Genomic DNA, 23,510 nt, shown 5'->3' on the forward strand with positions numbered 1-23,510 from the left:
GAAAGGGAGTTTCAGTTTCAGACTTTAGTGGAAGAAGGTCATAGCTGCCAGGTGTCAGATGCGTACAACATAGTATCTAACCTTGCCAATTGTCTGTAGGGCAGCTATTGCAGATAGGGGGTTACAGTTTGAGAGTCTAGTGGAAGAAGGTCATAGCTGCCAGGTGTCATTTGTGTACAATATAGAATGCAGACTTGCCAAATGTCTATAGGGCAGCTATTGCAGAAAGGGCCTTCTTGCTCTAACATCCTGAGTTTATCAATAAACCTGTTCTAAAGATGTTGATCACAGTAAAAGTTTTGTTGTCACAAAACAGCCTTTCGACACGCTCAAAAACAACATTATTTTTACCAGACAGTTCAAGTTATTCCATGCATTCAGCTGTAACAAGTAACACCAAACCAAACTGAGTTAAAGAAACAGAAAACCTTTTTTTTTATGATTTTAATCAAAACTGATATTACATTTACATTTTTGTTTTATGAAACAAAATTGTTCTCTCACTCAAGATGATAAAAAAATGAAAAATAGTATCTTTTTTTTAATTTCTTAGATTTTATCACAGAGAAACCATTTCAGGCATTGTTTTTTCTTTGTACAAGTTTAGACGAAGACTAAAAAATATTTGTGTGGTGTCAAAATTTACACTTATACCGTAAGCCTTTTCTACACCTGATAATAAATAGACTAAAAGCTATCTGGGAAAATAATATTTTCATACATGGCATCAGAATCTATATAGTCACATCAGGTTTTTTGCTTGACATCACTAATGGAGGTACGCAATAACTGATGCATGGTCACAGCTCACTGCACTAAATTATCAAGAATTTCCGTCCAGTGATATGTTTATGGTTGAATTTGTTAATATAAGGGAATTTTTAGTGAGTTTATTATTTTCGCAATTTTTCATGGTTATTTTACAGAACCGCAAAGTTAAAAAGCCACACAAATATTTTTTGAATTGGGTTTCAAATGTAGGTCTTTGAAACCACAAATTATACAAACCGCAAAACAGCTCAGAAAATTCACGAAAATATAATGCTGCTAAAAATATCTTTATGTACATTTTTAATAGCATTTTACAAGGTACCATTTTGTTTTTGAATAAACTAGACATGCTATGAAGTGCTGTAAAAGTGCACATTTTCGCACGATTAATTTTTTGCGTTTTGCCAATTTTGAACTGTTTCCCTTGTTTTTAAATTCACGATTCTAAGTTCCTTACATTGGCCTATACACAAAAGGAATATATTCGCGCATTGTTATTTTCGCGGCAGCAGCTTGCAACGCGAAAAGTGCAAAAATAAACGTAGCGCGGAAATTTCCACTTTTACATAATATACCAACAGTTCAATTTGAACTGTCAAAAACCTGTAAGCTCAATCATTTATAGAAAGAAATTTGAAACAGTGTCATGAGCATGAATAGAAATTTGCTCTGCAGTAAACTAGCATAAAAACATGGGCTCTTATAGTAGCACTAACGCTATACTTTGGGTAGACTAAACTGCCTGCGAGGCTGTGGCACGGTTATGTCCGAGCCGTAACTATGTCGTTTTAGATTAGCAACCTGCGGTGATAGAGAAGCATATAGAAGGGGAGATGTGCTAGAGGGTTCAATATCATTGTGACAGTATAGACTGGTTTGCAGACCTTGTAAAGTGTGTAGGATAAGATGTGATTGGAAAGGCTACTGGAAACTGATGTTACACCTGTATCATTTTGTGAATAAAATATTTTTTTTATATTATTTGATTTTTTTTTTAGTTTTTCAGCAAATGGGTCTTTTGATTTGTACAGGACAACAATTGCATGAAATCACAATTTTATGATATGCAACTTTTATTTATAGTCTGTATAATATACAGAGTATATCTACCTCGAGTCACCGGCACTAGCTTTGAAGTTCAGCTTGTGCTGCATTGGCTTAGCGTAGTTTTTAGCGTGTACATATGCGGCGCGTTGATCGCACGCGTAAAAGTATGTAGTTGCACCAAGTAACGCTAAGCTAATGCAGAACATGCTGAACTTCAAAGCTAGTGCTGGTGACTCGAGGTAGATATACAGACTATATAGCCACTTATTTCAGATGTACCTGATATGGTTCATGGGCTGAGTTGTGATGAGTCCTCAGATGAAATTTTGATATACATGTTCCTGCTATATGTTTTTTGAGATTCTAGATTTGAGATTTCATACAGCAGAAAATAATAAAATAAAGGGAGGAACTGAGTCCAATAAGGTCAGCAGTACGTACCCCGACCACGGAAGAATTTACATCAGGGTACGCCTTTCCTGTCACTGTCAGACATCCTCTGATTCTACTAAGAACAGTGCATTTACATATAAATGAAGTGCATCTCATGGATGCCATACCTTAATGTACAAAAAAGCCAAATAAAGGAAATGTATTCTCTAAACAAAGTGTATACCTCTAAAAATACAATAAAATGCAAAAGTAAGAGAGTTTTACCTTTCAAAAATCAATTTTAATCGCATCACTTTAAGTGCTCCATTGCGATCCCTTCATCTTACAATATGCTAATCTATATGGCAAAGCTTGTGAAGACATAGAATGACCTTTGAATTTGTTGGATACATAAACCTCATATGCCACATCATTAGGTGAACTTTTGAGCTGTGATTAGGGAATGAAAGTTACCGAACTGTGCCGTTCACAGTGAGAATATTTTGACCCATATAAGTACGAGGAGATCAGAGTCTTTGACAGAGACTACAGCAGGGAGAGTAAACCAGTATATCTTGTCCTGATGTTTAATTTGAATTGATGCTATACAAAAATAGTAGCTATATAGGATAATGCTACGCATGCAGGGTACAGACTGTGGTGGCCCAAGACATGAAGGGACAATATCTTAAAATGTCTCCCAATGTGGTGTAATGGTTATAGTTCATCTTGAGTCCAAATGAAAGATCTTGTAATTTACTGCATTTGATGGGATTTCATTGCCTGGAGTGAGCTCAGCAGAATGGTTGGTGTCATTAGCGTCAATGTTTAAACCCTTTATAGAGACTGCTGTCAGTCCAGCTGCAGTGGCGTAGGCAGGGGGCAAAGCTACCCCCCTGTCAGAAGTCTTGTCCCCCTTTTGCCCCCCTGTGGGATGATGGATGCCCTGATATTTAAGATTTTTGCTCCCCTTAAAAGTTGTCTTGCCACCCCCTGCCCTTTGCCCACCCTCTGAAAAAGTGCTGGCTACACCACTGCCCAGATGTCAACCGAAAAATCCCATATGATATTTGCTCCCACAAAACCTGGACAACGTTTCCAGAGCTTTTGTTTTCTAGTTTTGTCCTGGATTAACGTGAGCAAGCTCATATTTTCTGTAATTTTACTATGAAAACTTTTTTCAAATATGCTAAATGGTTGTAAATGTTTTCTTTTCTCATTTCAGAAGCTATAGGAGTAGAGGAACTTATTCCATTCTTATCAGGAAATTGGTAAGTTGGGTTCATCTTGATGGCCTTGTAAACATTTGAGGGCATAGTTCTGTGGACTGAAATTGACCCATGTTTACAAGGTGGCTGGTTCAAACCCTTTTCAGGGCAAGGGTGTTGTTCACTTGAGTAACACATAGCAACACAAACAGGAAATTGTCACTATCACCACAGGCGTGTCCAGTATCTTTTCCTGCAGGGGGCTCAGAGGAGATTTCAAAGTTAGGGGGGGGGGGGGCTTAATGGCTAAAATTGCCAAAAACAGCTGATTTTACATGATTTTTAACCAAGTGCGTGGGGCTTCAGCATCCAACCCCCCACCCGGACATGCCACTGATCACTTGTATTCACTGTTCAACCAATTCAATAGATTCATCAAATTGAAAGTTGGTGCTTTTTAATCTATAAAAAGCGCAGGCTGTAATATTAACTTCTACCCCGTGATCATGACATTAAATATTCTTTGACCCCGATGTATCAGCACAGAAACAAACATACAAACAAACAGACGAAACAAAATTCATACGCCCTGTCCAAAGCATCCCCCAAAGCCACAAATCATTGGTCTCCGGCCAAACCTCTTCCGATTTGACCTTTACGAGGAAACTCCGCTCTAATTCAGTTTTACAACACTAGTCGGTATTATATATTTGCATAGTTGATATACCAAGCAATGAATCCACTCTCATCATATACAAGCTTCACATGAGAATACTCTGATTTCCCTTATGGGTTCGGTTACATCTTAATTTCACAATGATTAACGTAAGATTAATGTAGACCATATTTTGTGATGGTAATGAGGCATTGTAAATTGATGAGAGGGATGCAGGATGCATGGATGTATATTTGATGCAAGCAAACATTGGGGAGGTGTAGGGTGCATGGAAGATGTGTAGTTGGAAGAATAGTACATGTCTGATGAAGTTGTATTTGCTCCACGTAGTCATGATGATGATGAATGTTAGTCGGTCCTGAGACTGAAATCTAGTGGAGAGTTAATGCTTTAGATTCTGGGTTTTAAGTTGAGCTCTTGATCACGCTGTTTGTACTCTAAACTCTTTGGAGTTCTGATAGGGTTCTGCATGGCATTATGAAAGTGAGATCAGCCAGGCGATGGGCAAAAGCACCAAGTTGTGTCCAATATTATCAATGTTCACCTCACACAAACAAACAAACATACTACTACTAGTAAACCAAATTCATGAGTGCTGTCCAAAGTCTCCCAACAAAATCATGAATCTAAGGTCTCTGATTGAAGCTCGGACAAGTTGCTGTAATCCAGTTTTACAGCACTTAACTAGTCGGTATTATATATTTGCATAGTTGATATACCAAGCAATGAATCCACTCTCATCATATGCAAGCTTCACATGAGAATACTCTGATTTCCCTTATGGGTTCGGTTACATCTTAATTTCACAATGATTAACGTAAGATTAATGTAGACCATATTTTGTGATGGTAATGAGGCATTGTAAATTGATGAGAGGGATGCAGGATGCATGGATGTATATTTGATGCAAGCAAACATTGGCAAGGTGTAGGATGCATGGGAGATGTGTAGAGTTGGAAGAAGAGAACATGATGAAGTTGTATTTGCTCCATGGCATTCATGAAGATGTTGAATGTTAGTCAGTTCAGAGACTGAAATATAATGGAGAGTTTTAAATGCTCTTCTGGAGTTTTTAGGCTGAGATGTTTTTGAAAGAAAAGATGATCACAAAATGAGGAGTGGTGTTTCAAAGAGTACTAACTCTGATCACACGATACTCTTCAACTCTTTGGAGCTCTGATGGAGTTCTTCTGGCGCTTCAGTCCATTATGGAAGTGAGATAGGCAAAAACATTCCTAAGTTGTCTTGAAAGTGCTATCCTTCGTGCAATATCACCTGGGAAAGGGAGCATTTAACACATTTTACTATAGGGTATGCTCCCTGAACAGACCTGTTTTTGGCTCTGAGCGAAGCTAAAAGGGCCTATGTGATAGCAACAATTAGAGACCCAATTCGGGCATTGGTTTTTATGCTAAGGATGTTTGTCTGTTTGATATTTGGTCTTGAAATTTGTTTCTAAATTTTGCTTATTTATTATTTAATCGATTGCACTCCAGGTAGATTTCAAATACTGTCGATAAAATATGATTTTTTGGTAAAAAGCCACGATGAACGAGTTGTTTTGTGGTACCCCGTGTGTGCTAGAGATTATTTTGGTCTGTATAATTTAAGTTGCGTAAAAGTGACGGAAACCAACGGAGGGTAATTTCTTAAGATTCAGCAGGGATTCAGTTCAGATTCAGAAGTTATTTACTATTTCATAACTTTTCTTAACTATTTCTTTACAATTTAAATAAAGAAATAGTTGAGGAATGTCAAAAATGGTCAAGAACATGTCTGAATCTTGAATAAATCTGAACTAATGAATCGGGTAAATGAATTTCCTAGTGGACTATTTTTCCTTGCGCAAGTGCACATATTTTTGTGACCTCAATTTTTGTGCAAAACACGGACCGAAAGTCATGAAAAATGTTCGTATTTCATCACACTCATTGTAGTTTTGTTAGAATATAGTTTTAAAAAGTCAATTTAATCATATTGTGGACATGATTCTGAGGGAAAATGATATTTTCAATGAGATTTTAATTTACCCCACTTCGCAATATTGAACAATTTCCGTATTTTTCCATAGCAAAAACAGTCTAAATAAATGATGTTCCACTTTGCACAACAATTTTATACTTCAGAATATCAAAGATTGATATGTTTTCTCTTGAAAAACAACATGGTTTTTAGGCCAGGACTTCTTAAGAAATTCAAGACCAAGGTTTATTTGATCGATGTTGCGTCGATGGTCCCCGATCTCGCCATGATTTTGATGTTTTATGTTTACAATCAGGAGGTCATGACCTATGGCGTATTGATCGATTCTGATCTGTTCTGATTGGATGGTCTCAAGGTCGTCACAGTTATGAATGAATAATTCACAAGGTCATTAGGGGGGTGGCAGTAATAGAAAAGGTCAAAATAATGTTGGATAATGAACATAATAATGTACATAATAATAATAATTGAATTCAAATGTGACTGAAATTAGTGGTTTCAGAAATCATTGATTGCAAGTTGCAAAGTTTCATCTTTTACTATAGGCTGTGCAATATTAATCATGACCTAAATTTTGAGAGAAATCAAAAGGAATGGCAAGCAATCAATGACAGCAGGGGGTGGGGAAATCACTTTTTTTTAAGTATTCCCTGATCAGAAGAAAGTTACAAAGATCAATTATTTGACCCGATGGCTGCTTTCGGAAATTAATAACAACTAGTAGGCCTATGGGCATGAAATTTGGTAGTTAGGCCTACAGTCAACATTTATAGCCAAATTTTTGGAAGGTCATTTCGGGGTCACCAGAGGTCATCTGAGGTCAAATTAGTAAAAACTACTGAATGGGCGTGAAACTTGGTAGGTTCAGTCAACATTTATAGCCAAATTTTGGGAAAGGGGTACAAGCAGGAGGTCATGACCTTTTGGCGTAGGGCCTATTGATCGATTCTGATATGTTCTGAAGGTCAAAATTGGATGGGCATGAAACTTGATGGGTACAGTCAACATTTGGAGTCAAAGTTTTGGAAGGTCATTTCGGGATCACCAGGGGTCGTCATGTGAGGTCAAATTGGTAAAAACTGTTGCATAATTTATGCGTAATAAGCAAAATACCTTGTGAACAGATTATCTGGAGATCCGTATGGGGTACAGTGACGTAACTTGGTGGGGAGTAGCGTGGCCAGATGTTGATTAGATTTTCAGCGCAAAATATGCTAATTAAGTACCTAATTTGCATGATTTTAAATGCGTATTTGATGGATATCAAGCAAAAAACCCTTGTGAACACCTTATCTGGAGATCCGTATGGGGTACAGTGACGTATCTTAGTGAGGAGTAGTGGGGCCAGAGGTTCTCGACCTGATTAGATTTTGAGCGTAAAATATGGTAATTAAGTACCTAATTTGCATAATATATGCGTAATAAGCAAAATACCTTGTGAACAGATTATCTGGAGATCCGTATGGGGTACAGTGGCGTAACTTGGTGGGGAGTTGCGTGGCCAGCGGTTCTCGACCTGATTAGATTTTCAGCGCAACATACTTTATCCAATTTTGTGAGGTCAAAGGTCACATACAAGGTCAAAGGTCAACTGAGGTCACCAAATCTTTTAATAATTAATTTTTAACTGTGCATCACATATCCAAATAACAGCTTGATCGGTCATGTAATTAAGGAAACATGACGGACTTTAAGATAGTCGCTTTTCATGTAAAGTATAGATAACTCGTAAAGGAAGCATCTTTCTGTTTTGATTTATTACTTTGATGAAATAGTTCTTTGGTATTGCCAACTTTGATTGCCAGAGGTTCTCGACCTGATTAGATTTTCAGCGCAACATACTTTATCCAATTTCATGAGGTGAAAGGTCACATACAAGGTCAACTGAGGTCACCAAATCTTTTAATAATTAATTTGCAACTGTGCATCACATATCCAAATAACAGCTTGATAGGTCATGTAATTAAGGAAATATGACGACTTTAAGATAGTCGCTTTTCATGTAAAGTATAGCAAAGTAGCACTTTCAATGAGTGATAACTCGTAAAGGAAGCATCTTTCTGTTTTGATTTATTACTTTGATGAAATAGTTCTTTGGTATTGCCAAATTTGATTGCAAATTTGTAAGGTGGGCCCCTGAACCCCGCCATTTAAAGCCAAATTTTGGAAGGTCATTTTGGGGTCACCAGGGGTCATCTGAGGTCAAATTAGTAAAAACTGTCGGATGGGCATGAAACTTTGGGGGTACAGTCAACATTTAAAGCCAAATTTTTGGAAGGTCATTTTGAGATTACCAGGGGTCATCTGAGGTCAAATTAGTAAAAACTGTCGGATGGGCATGAAACTTGGTGGGTATAGTCAACATTTAAAGCCAAATTTTTGGAAGGTCATTTTGGGGTCACCAGGGGTCATCTGAGGTCAAATTAGTAAAACTGTCGTATAGGCATGAAACTTGGTGGGTACAGTCAACATTTAAAGCCAAATTTTTGGAAGGTCATTTTTGAGGCCACCAGGGGTCATCTGAGGTCAAATGAGTAAAAACTGTCATATGGGCATGAAACTTAGCACAGGGGGTACAGTCAACATTTAGAGCCAATGTTTTAGAAGGTCATTTCAGGGCCACCAGGGGTCATCTGAAGTCATATTAGTAAAAACTGTTGCATGGGCATGAAACTTGGTGGGTACAGTTACCATCAGCCAGATAATCGTGCCCAGCCGATAACCGCCAAATTCATTTACCTCTCTACCAAAAGTTATATCATAAAAGCAGGCGGTCACAAAAGCAGGCGAGACTTCGTGGTTCGAGAACCGCCTTGTTACCCTCTGAAATGGCCTTTCCTGTGGTGCTAAATGTGCAAAAACCATCTGGACCCCACCGGGCACCCTTAAGGGGACCCCGCCCGTGCTGGGCAAGAGTTCCGCTCGCTATATGCTTAGCAAGTTCAGGATTTTTTTGGGTCAGCTTGTGACATCTCTGACTGTTGTATTTAGTCTGAAACTTGGTGGATAGTCACCAATTAGAGCCAAATCCTTATTCAGACTAACACTATTCTTGACATAGGCCTATTTTGATACATTTTGATTAGTTTAGACCCATTTGGACCCTTTTCCATCCAATTCCACCCGTTTCGATCCATGTGGCTAAATAGTAATTCCCAAAATTGATTGATGTATCTAAGGCCCGGCAAAAAACGAGATCTCGCTTTTCACGCCGTGATTCTCGCTATTAACCAACTATCTCGCTTTTTAAAAAAGTTTCCAAGCAGTGCACTTACTATAAAAATGTTGCTTTATGCCATAAAAGTTCGCCGAATTCCATTAAAATGCAGTTCCAACTACGCCAAAGTCCCAAATTCAACAGCATTGCAAGCACATGTCGAAATTGAAAAAGCCATGCATTACTCAATAAAAACTGACATTTCATTTCAAATGAGTTCAAGTTTAGGCCAAATATCATTATATTTATTGAATTATTGGACTATTTTGACTATAAAACATAATTCAAGGTCAAATTTTTGTCACTTTTTTCTTCGATACCGGCCGGCCGTCGGCAGGTTTATTTACATCTAAACATTGTGCTGGATGAACAATAGAGGGCAGCAATTTTTTTTTTTTTTTTTTTGATTTTTCGCATTTTCGGGCGTTTTGAAAGCTTCTCGTGCCATTTTTCGGAGGAAATCTCGCTTTTCTCGCTTTTGAAAATTTTTGATCTCGTTTTTTACTTCAAAAAATTGCGTTTTTTGCCGGGGCCTAGATGTATCATTGTATGCTCTGCAAATGAGATAGCTACCAACCGACCAGATGTACCCATTGAATGTAATATGTCACATATACTCAAATGATTTCACCTGTTGCACATTCGACTTTCACTGTCACCATAAAGCACAGAGCCACAGCGCCATTGGTGCTCTTGTTTAGAAATGCGCAGCTTGGAAAGATCCTTGGATTTACCAAAACAGTGCTGAAAGACCCTTCATCTGATATCAATATCTGCATATGCTTATGGGGTATTAAGCCCGATCCTGACTCCACTTCGCAGCGCGATGCGATGCTGCGACGCTTTTCAAACATTATAGCATCACGCGATGAAATTGAAATGTACATTTTAATTTCATCGCGCGATGTTTTAAAAGCATGTGGGGTCTGCATCTCCTTTTAAGGTCATTCTACCGACCTTCTACCAGCAGCCAATAAGAAGCGTGCATGGCTGCGATATCGCAGCGCGATGCGAAAAAGTTGAACATTGTTCATCTCCATTGCGGACCCAAATTTCCACCGAGCGATGAGAATTTTCACCGCTGAGCTCGTAAAAACCTGGCTCAGATTACAGGTTTTATAGCATCGCAGCATCTCATTGCGCTGCGATGTGGAGTCAGGATCGGGCTTTTAAGGTGGGGAGATGAAGCTGTCAATCCGGTCATCCAACTTTAACCAGGAACTAACAATAAACATGTTTCATGTCACATCAGATACATTTTAACTATACTAGCCTTGATTCAAGCCTGTATCCAACCGAAGACACATACTATATGTTATTGCCTCATCGCGGCATGTGGCACAGTTCTATGCATAAGTTATTGGTACTAGAGTATGGCAGGGTCTGACGGTGACCGATTCTATACCGATGGGCGTGGTCAAAGATACGCCGACCGAGTCTTGCGGTTCGTAAAAGTGACAGTGCCAAATGGGGAGATCATCATTCGTCACTTGACCCCCTCGATCACATCTCGCTGCCCATCCCCCTCGATTGTGAGTAGTCTTTGATAACATGGGGAGATCCGCTGGCCCATAGTATAAGAGTACGTCTTGAACAAGACTAGACAGGATTTAACTTCCATGTTTCTCTTGAAAATGATACAGTTATGATACATGCGACTTGAAAGGTCATTTCAGTAGCTATGCAACCATGTAATTACCATGATTACAGAAGCTGCTCCTAGATCATGCTCTACAACATTTTTAACTGATCCTCCATGGGTGAATGTCTCTGTCAGATTAACTTAGCAAATGTTCCGTATTTGCTTATGAAATTGAGATGAAATTATATTCCATTGTGTTTTGAACTCTGCTGGTCATAGTATTGACAAAGTAGCTCAACCGTAGGATTGTGAAGCTTGATATCTTGCAGATAAACAGAATCCACTAACATTAATGTGTCTGTAGTGTTTATCAAAGACTACTCCCATGCGAGGTGGTCGAGCTGGCGATTGGAGCGGAGCGCTGGAGTGGCGACTTGGTTTCTGTGAGTGTGTGGTCACCGGCGTGTCCAGGATCTTTACCTGCGGGCGGCTCAGAGGGGCTTTCAGAGTTATGCGGGGGACTTAAAGCCATATTATAACATTTGCTGAGAAAGACGCCCGCAATAATTTTTCAAACTTCTAATTTTTACATAATTATAATGTACTTTATTAAACTAACATACCCTGCAAAAATCAAGACTCTATAGGTGATGTAGTTTGGTCACAATCCGAGACTAATAACGTGTTTGCAGATACAGCTTTTTTGTCCTCATGGGACGGCATATAATGTACTCCATCAAATGCAGTATGTGACCTTTATTACATCGGATTCTGTTATTAACTTTTCACCTAAGCTGGGGAAATTTTCGATTGGATTACTTGTACAATAGGTAGTAGTAATAAAGAAAGATGGTCGCTCGTGTGACATTTCATACCATTGCAGGTCTGGCTGCTCTTTTTACAAGGTTATCGTAGATATTAGAGAAGGAGAGAGCACTATGGATTCACCAGTAGCCGGCGCAATTGAATGAACACAATGTGATATTATAGCGTGCGACCGTGCGTCCAGTGCGTCACACAAAAGTGAATCCAACTGACACTCCTGAAACTGTTGATTATGGTGTGCGTTGGCTCGCCAACATTTTGGCCTTCGAAATACACTCCTGTTTGTTGTGATCGAGCTACTGTATAAGTGGTAATTTTCGCGTACAGTTATTTTCGTGATTGTCCTTCCCTATACTTGTAATACATTATTGCATACATTCGCGAGGTGTTATTTTCACGGTTGGAGCTCTAATCGCGAAATTTGTGAAAATAAAACCCCCGCGAAAATTACCACTTATACAGTACTGTGTTCATTCAATTGGGCCAGCTACTAAAGCCATGGATGAACAGAATCACCTCCACGTACAGAGCCCCAGACATTCACACATAGGTATTCGCTGCCAAATGGGGATTTTGTCCTGAATTTTGAATGGACATGTTTTCTGATTTTGACAGCTTAACAGGGGTGTTTGGAGCTTAACACACATTTTACACAAATTATACGGAATTTGTGACATTAAACTACATTTTATCAACCGGGATTGATTGTTATATCACCAGAATTATGGGATAACACAGGGACATACACTCCCTCACAAAATGCATTTTGGTTATTTAATTCCAGCGTATTGAGGAACCGAGGACAATCTCCGAATGTAAAGTTTCATTTAAAAAGCAAAAATCTTTGATTAAAGCATCCACATTCAAGGTGAACGTATGTATACACATAGGCCTACACCTGACCTCTACGGCGATTATGGACATATGCAAAATCAATTTCTAACCCTGGTACTACATGTACGTATCTATAATGCAGGCTCAATACTAAAGCCAATAATGTTGATATCACCTTGCCAATTTTACCATGATTGTTTTAAACTGGGCGTGGTCCAGCATTAAATCTAATTGCAACCACCAATTTATAAAATGACCACAATATTGAAGCATGCCATATTTCCATGTAAAATATACCGCAATACTTCAGTTACCGATAGGTCATTTAATCAATTTTAATCGTTAAGCTGAAATCATTTTTTAATTGATTGGGATTGTGGTATGGATAGGATTATGCTGGAATATGGTGAATAGGGCACGAAGCAAAGGTTTGTCTTAGGCCACATTATTAGCTTTAAAATTTGCATTTGTTGCATCAGTCTCTTCGATAAATGTGTTTGATATTTTCCAAATATTTTTGAAATCATTGGGGAAAAAATGAAGTAATTCGTTTGTGAAGAGGCAATTTTAAGAACAAGAAGTGGCCCACAGCGAAGTGGCCCACAGCGAAGTGGCCCAATGCAATAAAAAGAAATCCATGTATTGCATTGCATTTTTGATGGTAAAATTTCAAAAGATGCATGCTTATTTTTAAGTTGTATACTATAGGGTTCCAGGTAGTCTTTGTTAAAGACACTTGGGTGGAGTTGAACAGGGACGGCAAAGGCGCAAACACTCAGCAGAGGGCAAAACTTATACTCCTACCCCGGGACTCCTACACATGTTGCTGGCTACATGTAGTTAGTAACCAGGCTGTGACATAGACTACTGAGGTTTCAGGCAAGTCATTGATACAAACCTTTGGGGGGGGGCTGAAAAAGTTCCGTACATTATCATTGAAAGTGAAAGCAGCAAAAATGGGAAATATTTAGTTTTAAATACATAGGTTTAGTGCTTGACATTAAAAAAAATAAGTTGGTTGATTATGTAATATAAATTATGATATAATAAATCTCATTATAATTAAAAACCTATATTTAGAATTATCCAACAAAACATAAAACGAAACAAAATAAAATATGACCTTGAGCAATTCTGTTGTAATTAAAACCTATATACACATATAGAACGTACTGTCCAACAAAACGTTGAACAAAAATTTAACAGAAGGGAAGACAATACGTTGTTGTTGACCTTGAGCGATTCTCTGCGAGATTCCTTTTAGAAATAACAAAAAAGTAATTTAGGTAGAAGCACTGCCAAGTATCATCTTTCAGTATAAGGTGAAATAACTGAGCAGGTTTAGATACATAGACAGACGACTGTTAGTGATAGTAAGCTGAGAAAAGTGCAATATATTTTACAGAGAAATGCACGCATTTACAGGGAAGGAGAAATTGTCGAAATGGCGGCATTGCTCCAAAAGACTTGTGTGATGATCGAAAACTATTTATTTGGAAATGTTGCATGCATAGTTTGCAGCAGGGACTTGCGTACCATGAAATAGAAATCATTTGTGGGGCAATTTAAATAAAAAAGATAGAAAATCAGGACATTTTTTGAAAAAAGAATTTTCACTTCTAACATAAACAGATAAAAAATCGGACAAATTGCTTGAAAATAAAATCCACTTATGGGTTATTTTTAGACAAAAAGATGGAAAATTGCTTCAGCTTCTGCATCAAATTATATTTTCTCTGACTTACAAATAAAAGGGAAATCAATATAAACCGGTTTTATTAGATGATAGTACATTAAAATTAAAGCACAGTAGGATTATAATAGCAGAATGTGGGAGTATGTGTAAACACGGGAGTATGTGTAAACATCAGGCTGTAGTGAAGATAAAAAATTGAATTTAGCAGTAAATGTCGCATCATGGAGTATTAAGCTTATAACAGTAAAATTCATGTAGAAAAACATTGACACTTTCTGCATGGAAATACATTAAGCATCCCAGGATTAGACAAAATGGCGGCGCATTTACGAATCTGCTGTATTATGGAAAGACTAAGAGGCCCTAGAGTGATTTTACCCATGCCATATCATAGGTATATTTTCAAGGAATTATGCTCAGCCGCCGGGATAACATATATCAATGACAAGAATATAAGCTTATGAAAACGATATCTTGATATGGGTAATAAAGCCAAATATATTTGCATGATATGAATGTACGGTGAAAGACGACCGTAATATCGGGGTTATTTGGCAGTTATTAGGATTGACACCGGGTGGTAAGTGGTTGATATCATCAGGCAAATCATGTTTGGAGGGTATAAACATCTTCTTAATCCTAGGAGTATGATATCTGGGTTAGTAAGGGTCATATTTTCAAGAGTTTACAGGAAAATTTGTACTTCATAAAGAGTTAAATCATGATTTTTAGGTAGAGTATGTGGAACAAAATGGACTCTAGGACCTTTTCCATTAGGGTATTCAAGTTTTCTACCACTAGAATTGCATATATATATGGGCTGGAAAATGAAACAAACTGTTAAAAAATTATTGTTTAAGGGTATCAACAGTGGCAGCACCACGGGGGGCATGGGGAAAATGCCCCCAGTCAGAACTGTTGCCCTCCCCAGTAAAAATTATGAAAATTTCCACTTTTTGCGGCAATTTTCCCCCCCTGAAATTCACTTTGCCCCCTCAATTGCCCCCCCCCCCCCAATATTCCTGGTGCTACTGGGTATCAACAGATATACATGAGGTGTATGTTTTACATTAATCATTTGTGTGATTTTGAGCATGTACATCAGTAGTATGTCCAAGTAACACTTTCATACATTGAAATAATGAATTGTATTTTGCAGTGCAAAATCAAAATTTGCCAAAAACTGAATCATTTTGGCACTGGTATAAATTGGATGGCCTCTATATAATTATGCAAACCCAAATATGGGACATTGGGTAAAAAAAGTATGATTTCAAAAAACAAATATCTAAGAAAAAATCTGTACTAAATTATCAGACTTGTTAACAAATAGACCTTTTATGAGAAAAATAACAAAATGATAAAATTAAAATATATCTAGGCCCTATAGAATCATGACTATTGCATAATCTGTGATTGCACAAGTTGAAATGTCAAATTGTGACTTGTAAACATTGAACCCATTTCCCCATGGTATAATGAGTCATGCTAGGTAGGCAATGTTTATTTATCTATTTAGCAAATCAATTAATTGGATTTTACCTGCATCAGTAGCTAATTAAGTAGTCAATTTCTTAGGGGCGTGGGAATGCGTTGACACGTAAGAAATTGATTTGTACCAAACACCGTCATATGCTACATTTATTATCGTTTTCCTAGATGCACATATTTTGATAAAACTGTTTAGAGTAAATATTTTATGAGAAGTGGATATATATACAGCAAAGCACAATAATTTCATGGCACAAAATTTTCACAACTTGAAAAGAACCATATTTTTTCCAGCATATAATCTTCGCGAAAATTTGTATGCATAAAAACACACAGTTTGCAATATGGTTACTTGGTGATTTGGATTTTGTCTCAGAGAGATTTTTTTGACATAGGCGTAGATCCTGGGGGGGGGATAAATCCCCCAATATTTTGCCAGGGGGATGGTCCATACACTCATCCCCCAATGTTGACACCTATATGTAGATTTCTGTTAGCCATTTTAGCCCCCAATGTGCCAAATTTGTGCGCACTTCGTGTGAATTTATTCCACTTTTGAACCGTATTTCACCAGTTTAGCTTCAATATGGCAAAGTTTTTCACGCTCTTTGCATGCATTTGTACCATAAACATAAACTCACTTTGTCGCCAAAAGGTGGATTCACATTACTTAAAAAAAAAAATTCCATCCCCATCCCCCCATGTCAAAATGAAATCTATGCCACTGTTTTTTGATGAAAATGAAGAGAATTCATGTTTTCGTACTCTATGTAGGCTATATATAAAGAGGGAAAAGCCACTCTTGTATATTACATTTTGTATAAATTTGAGGTATAATTTACTTGACAAGATAATGTATTGTGTGTAAATGTTGCTATGCAGGGGTGTGTTGCCTTGAATTGTGTACCGATGTGTACATAAAATGTCAAGAAATGTAAATAAAATGGCTTTTAGCTGCGTCAGTGCATAATAAAGTAGTCAATTCCAAGGGGCGTGCAAATGCATTGACACGTAAGGGATTGATCCTACCAAAGCCTTTAAAAATAATGTTAAATTGCATCAGGACAAATACTTCGTCATCTGTGTGTTTTCAACCTGCTAATATGCATTAACCCCATGAGAACTACCTGCTGATTGGCCAAAATGAATATTGTGTCCAATTTTGAACCAATCAAGGAGGGTATTAATAAGATCATCTGCAAAATGCAATTTTGACCATAAATAGTTTAAAGCCTAGTCATAATTGGCAATTGAAATGACCATTTCAAGTTATCAACCAATCAGAAATGCTGTTAGATGACCAGTAGTGTCCAGGGGGTTAAGATTGGGAAATAGTTTGTCACCTTTGTGTTTCGAAATTTTACAGTATAGTGCATATATTAAGAGAGTGTTTTTCAAATTGAAAGAAACAATTGAATTGAGTCACAGATTTTGATACTGAACAAAAAATATAGACAGAAGGCAATCAGGGTGTTGATAGTGTGTGGGTGTGTAAATTTGTAAAGCCCTGCAAATGAAGGTGTACATTGTACACCCCAAAATACCTGAAAATAGGCAATATATGTTGAAATTTTCATCATAATATGGATTTAGTTTCCCTGTATGATTATTTTCTTCTTGTTGAAATATGAAAAAAAAATGAAACGTATCACTTCATTCGACCAAAATCTCAACCATTTGATTTTTCCAAACTTCAATTTCAAATTTTATCCCCAGAAATCAAATATGAGGTATATATGCAAATTTAATGGCAAATATAGTTTTGTTCCTGCACTTGAATAAATAAAATTTTCATGAATTATTGCATGGCCTGTCCAAGTGCATGGACACGAGAAAGAAAAAAAAATCTTTGTAGTGTCCAATGCATAGTGCCATCCGTCTTCATAACATGTTGATATTGTATTTATAAATATTCTGCAGACAGTAGTTCACCAAATCTTGTGAAAATTTGAAGGAAAAAATCACAAACTTTAAATTTTAAAAGCATTTGTACATATTTACATCCACAATTTATGGTTTAACTTTTTGTATGTCTTAATTTTGAATTCTCATATCTTTTTGTTTTGAAAATTGCATTGTAATGAGTACAAATGCCTAGTATTGTGGTTCTTGAAATAGATCTGTAATGGCCATTGAAGTGTACAGAGTTGGTGAGTTATCAAGGGGAGCTAGTCAGGCTGTACATATGATTTCTTGGGGGGGGGGGACTTCCAAAAATTGAATCTTTTTGAATGAAAAGAGTCTTTGTAAAAAGAGGACCTAAACTAACACTCCTCCCTTTTGGTTCAACCAAAAATTTTGCGTTCCCCCCTCAAGACCCTAAAAAAATTTCAGGTTCCCCCCTCAAAATGCCCATCCCCCCTGTCGTAAATAACGATAGCTCCCTAAACCCCTGAAATTGACTTTTTGGACTTTTTGAACACCTTGAACACCTTATCACCAAGAAGTGAACTTTTTGTCAATTTTCTGCCAAAATGGACCTTTGTGGATGAGGAGTTGTTGCTGCATCCCCAGTATATGGGCCTAGCATGGCAGCAATCGTTGCTCTCCTCAAAAGGCATGCAGTGCATGGATCTGAGATGTTAGGCAAAGAAACAGAATATGCCTGGATTTTGTTTGCAGTTCACACAAATTAAGTCTCAAATGTTAGAATTTCCACACAAATCCTCACAAAGATTGAATTCTTGTAAATTGATTTGTATAAATCATAGTTGATTGGCATATATTTTCAAAAGTTTATAATTTGTGAGAATGATTCAGCAAAATTCTTAGCAAGAATCATGATTGATTCTCACTCTCAACATTGAACTCTAGCCCTCCATCTAGGGTGCATACTGCATAAAGCATTAGCAATGCAGCTTTTATACTCTTCTACATGTTAGAACATATTTTCTCTCATGTTTGAACCACTGTTAATCTTTGCTTTTATATTTCAGCATACTAAATGAGTAAATTGACATAATCGTGTAATGCATGGTTGGTGAACAAGACGCAAGATGAAACCATGTCTCTCTCTTGAAGCAGCGTCAAATTATATGCAAGAACATGACGGGATTTGTGCTTCATGAGTTATGCATGTTCTTGTAGCTTGGCTGGTTTCCCTTTAGAAATTTAATGACATTTCTGTGAAAATGTATTCAAATGAGGATATTGTCTTGTGATAATTTGATATCAAATGGCAATTTTCTGTGAAAAGGGTATTCAAAATGAGGATAAATGAGCATCATTTTGACTTGAAGTATCTGTAGTTTCCTTTTAATAATGTATTTTCAACTTGTCAGCAAAATAATTATAAATAATGTTACATGATCTAATCCACTCTGACCAAAGTTGGACAATTTGAAAATTGAGTATGTTATTAACTTTCTCAGTACACAAGCTTACCGATGTTGAAAAGTCCCTGGCATACGTATACTTGGTTTCAAAGTTATGAACTTTTCACATGTCCATTTTCTTATGTTTTTATTGGATTTTTGCTCCTTATTTTTCCCTATCTCAATTTCATATCAGATTGTGTCACATATAAGTATACCATTTAGCAATATTTGAATGAATGATAATGTAGTCAACTGGACTTGGAAACTTTCACGTCCAATCCTGAACGCAACATCAGCCTAACTGATCTTCTGGCGATTGAATGAAAATCTTCACAAACATACTATTTATAGTAACAATGTGGAGTGTCAAAACTGAGTACATGTATGGTAGGTCGACAGTGACTCCCTAAGCTTGATCAAATCTGATACATGCTGTGTTTATGAGAAATTATATTGAAAATCATAAACTGTACCCCACATATATAATGCAGAAGATTGTTGCTTCAAAACATTTTTAAGAAATCATGTATGAATATGGAAACGCAAGTATAGATTGAGGGCATTATTGTATTGCTGCCATGCCTCCAAATCGGCACTTATGCAATGCACCGCCTTGGCCTTTGCTTGACGTCCCCATGAAGTCTTGGATTATAAGATTATGTGAAATTATGTGCAACAAAGTGCATACATCACTGAGCTCATTTCTTGCTGAAGAGGGGATCGTATGGCGATGTATAGAGTCAAGAGCTATCATGTATAAGAAAATCATGTTTGAAGATGGCGGTCACAGCACCGTGAGCAGTCGGCAGATGATGGAGAATTTAGTGCTTCAAACTCATCCATGCTGCAAGAAGTCACTTGCTTGTAAGTAATACCACAGGGTTGAGTGTCCCTTTTCATATGAGGGGCAGGTATTTTTTTAAAGCGATCTAGTAGGAACACACATGGTTTTGCCAATGCATTTATGAAATAATTATTTCTGAGGGGCCAAAAGCTTACATTATGTAGTTATTAATAATTTGTTGCCGGTTAGAAGGCAAAAGGACTGATTTAATACCTTCCCATCCAGATTTTGCCGAAAGATATTCCTCCAATTTTGTTTGCCCCTTTCACCATCTTCTGATTGTTCCTGGTTATTATTAGTGGTGGCACTACGGGGGCCATGGGGACAAATGTACCCCCAGTCAGAACTCTCGCCACCCCCCAATTTCCCCCCAGTAAAAACCCATAATTATGACAAGTTTGCACAAAATTGACTTTTCCCCCTGCCCCCCTCAAATTCTTGGTGCCGCCACTGCTGGTTAATGGGTATATCACATTGTACAGTATGTCCCACAAAAAGGGGACAACCGTACGTTGCATGGGGCGGATGGACATGCCAAGTAGGGTCGGTCAGTCACGGAAAGCTTGAAAGATCATAATCTGAACTTTTTGGCAAACCAATTTTGAAATATATCTGCTTCGAGCAAAAAATGGCTGTTTTTCATTTTGGTAAAACATCCCATGAAACCCCAAAATCTGGTTGATAGAACAGGTTTTTTTGTGTGTGACTTAAATGAACAGTTCTCATTACTATGCAGTTCACCACTGCACTATGACCGCATACCTAATAATCAGCTCTTTATTTTCAATTACACACTAAAAACTACGGGGTTATATTTTCCGTGGTCATTTTGAATTGACCACGTTTGGGGTTGTTTTGACCCTTCAAGGGGGTTGTACTGTTTTAATTTGACCACATTCACGAGGTCATTTTAGCCACGACGAACGTGGTCAAAAACTTAGTGGTCATTTTGCCGATACAGTCGCGCATTGATATCAGTTTCAATCTTCCGCTTTGAAAATCTCAATTCATAAATGAGTTTAAACATGAGCTGCAATTAATGTTTGTTGATTAATAAATAAAACTAATTTTTTGACCGAAGTTACCCAATTTGTCAACTTTATAATGACTTGCATTTCGTAACTATTTGCACACACGGTGTGCATCGGCTCACGTGGTCACATCAGCGCCATATTTGTTCTGATTGTGCAGCTCAGCGGATTGTCGTGTGTGCTTGTCTGCATGATGGAATATGAAAAGTTACTTGAAAAGTGAGACTGCAAGGATGCATAGACCCTTGTCTATGCACGCAGATTCATTCAAATTTCATGCTGTCGTGGCTGGTGTCTTGGCTGCAGTTGTTATAAGCTTATATCATGTAAGCTTATAATACGTGAACTGTCATAGGCGATGACTGACTGTGTGTGAGTGTGATACACAGACGCATTTTGCAGTTTGCTGTTTATGTAATGCTTTCTCTGTGCAGAAACACACTTATGTCCTGGTGGGACCAGCATGACCATAGGCCTACTAAAAAATCCAAACAACCCCTAAATGTGGTTATTGAGTAACCCTATAAAACAACCCTTTCAAATGGGTCATTTCATTTGACCCCTAAATGAGGTCATTAAGTAACCCAATAAGGCAACCCTTTTGAAGGGGTCATTTCATTTGACCCCGAAATGTGGTAATATTTTGACCCCAATGGGGTTACTATTTGACCCAAATACGTAGTCATTGCAATGACCCCGACCAATGGGGTCAAAATGACCCCGTTAGTGGTATGGTGTTTAGTTGATAACTATGCTGGGGTCAAAAATGACCCCGTTGATATATCATCACCAATTAGACGTCGTTGACGATAGGATGATAAACTGATGATTGAATCAAATTGCTGGTATAAAACGTGTTGCCAATGTTATGCAGTAAACATACAATTGAGCGGGATGATGAGAAATGTTCTGCATTTTCTGAAACACAGCTTTGCTGTAATCAGGATGTCGATAGCACTGGGGACTGTGGCCTATCTTGGAATCTTGGATTTTTGGCAGGGAAATCCTCTCTGTCTACCAGTTTCATCTTGGCAACATGATAATTATGGATAGTGGATCACCTGTCATTTTTATTGTACGATTTTTAAACACAGGATAATATTATAGGAAGCATCAAACCTGCAGGCATTTTATTCATTTCATTGTGGTGTGCTGCCTAATTTCCTGTAGGCGTTGACATTGTACTCAAGTTTAACCCATCCTGTAAAGACAATTGTCGTAACCTTATGGTTTAGAAAAACCCAGTACTATCCTCTCTGGGATGGGGGAGGGACTCGGTATAAATGAAATATGGGGTTGTGTCACAAAATATTGTGTTAATTTATCCAAAATATGGGCCATAGGTATAAAAATGGGTCATATTTGCATGAACCCTCCTAAATTAATCCTGATTTTAACTCTGTAGGCATATAGACAAATTATTCAGAGAAAAGAAGACAACACTTGAGTCTACTCTATAGTCTCTTTCTAATTAATATTCAGATAATAACTTTTATGTTTAAAAAAATTTACATTCAGAACAATACCATTTAATTAATTATTATTGCCATTTTATTATGATGATGATGAAGCAAGAATGAGCTATAGCAAAGTAGTTGATAAATGGGTGGAGATGCATAAGACTGCTGCTGGTTGTTGGGAGTGGTTCAACAATATGATAATTAATTGCTTGGATGCTGTAAACCTACTGTGATGATGATACTCACAAAAGGAAACGTTTCAATCAAAATGACTGAAACAAGAGGAAAAAAATCATTAGTGCTGAGGTGACCGTGACGTGCCCTCTCTGACACAACAAATTTCCTGCAGCATGCAGTTCTTCATGCCCGACGGTGTTCACCCCCACAAGCCAGCCCTTGGCCACCTCCAAGGACCAGATGGATTTTCAGGAAATATGGATATGTTGCCCATTTTCATCTCTGTGATTTATTTATAGATGGGTTCTTCTTTCACTAGGTTATTTAAACCAGTTGTCTGAAATTTTCTATCAAATGGGCAGCGATATTAATAAGCAGTTTCCTGTACAATAATTTTGCAAATATCAATAATGTTCATATTGTGTCAGTTGGCCTTTTTTAAGTTTTGGTATTGCATATTAATACTCTCAGTTTCTATGTTCTGATTTCCTGCCGTACTTCCAATGTTTGGTTGACAAGTCCCAATATTATTGGGCTATTCCAGTTGAAATTCATACACCCCTATGGAAGACATCACCTTAATTTCCCACACAGGGGGTGTAGATTTCAAATGGAGTCACCCATTCAGGTAACCACATTTGACACACTTGCCATGCTAGTCTGGGTCTGGATCTCCCAAAACCCTCTAGTTTTCAAGTTACCTTCACTCACATACTGGAAGGATGTCTTCCATAGTGGTGTAGGGATTTTAACTAATAGTTATTAAGAAAGTAAAACCCTCTTTTGTGGTCACAAATCCGGATTTACCACCGGGTGCGATGGCTTCTCAGGGCCCTGAGCCAAGGATCCTGGGCCCCCAAATTTGAGAGAATAAAACAAATAAATCAGAAAAAGTGGATAAATTTAGTGAAGCACTGGTTTGGAATAAGAAATAGGTTAGGTGAGTAGACCTAACACATGGATCCAGATAGGTGGGGCC

General features: G+C 37.6%; 1 protein-coding gene across 1 annotated transcript in view; it reads left to right on the forward strand.

The window, feature by feature from the left end:
• Positions 1 to 23,510, forward strand: part of LOC140167531 (tetraspanin-18-like) — a 156,845-nt gene that overhangs the window by 81,285 nt on the left and 52,050 nt on the right. The window contains 1 exon segment of the mRNA XM_072190836.1: positions 3,416 to 3,461. The gene's annotated coding sequence lies outside the window, so the exon portion shown is untranslated.

The sequence above is a fragment of the Amphiura filiformis genome, chromosome 13 (genome assembly GCF_039555335.1).
Source record: "Amphiura filiformis chromosome 13, Afil_fr2py, whole genome shotgun sequence".
Lineage (NCBI taxonomy): Eukaryota > Metazoa > Echinodermata > Ophiuroidea > Amphilepidida > Amphiuridae > Amphiura > Amphiura filiformis.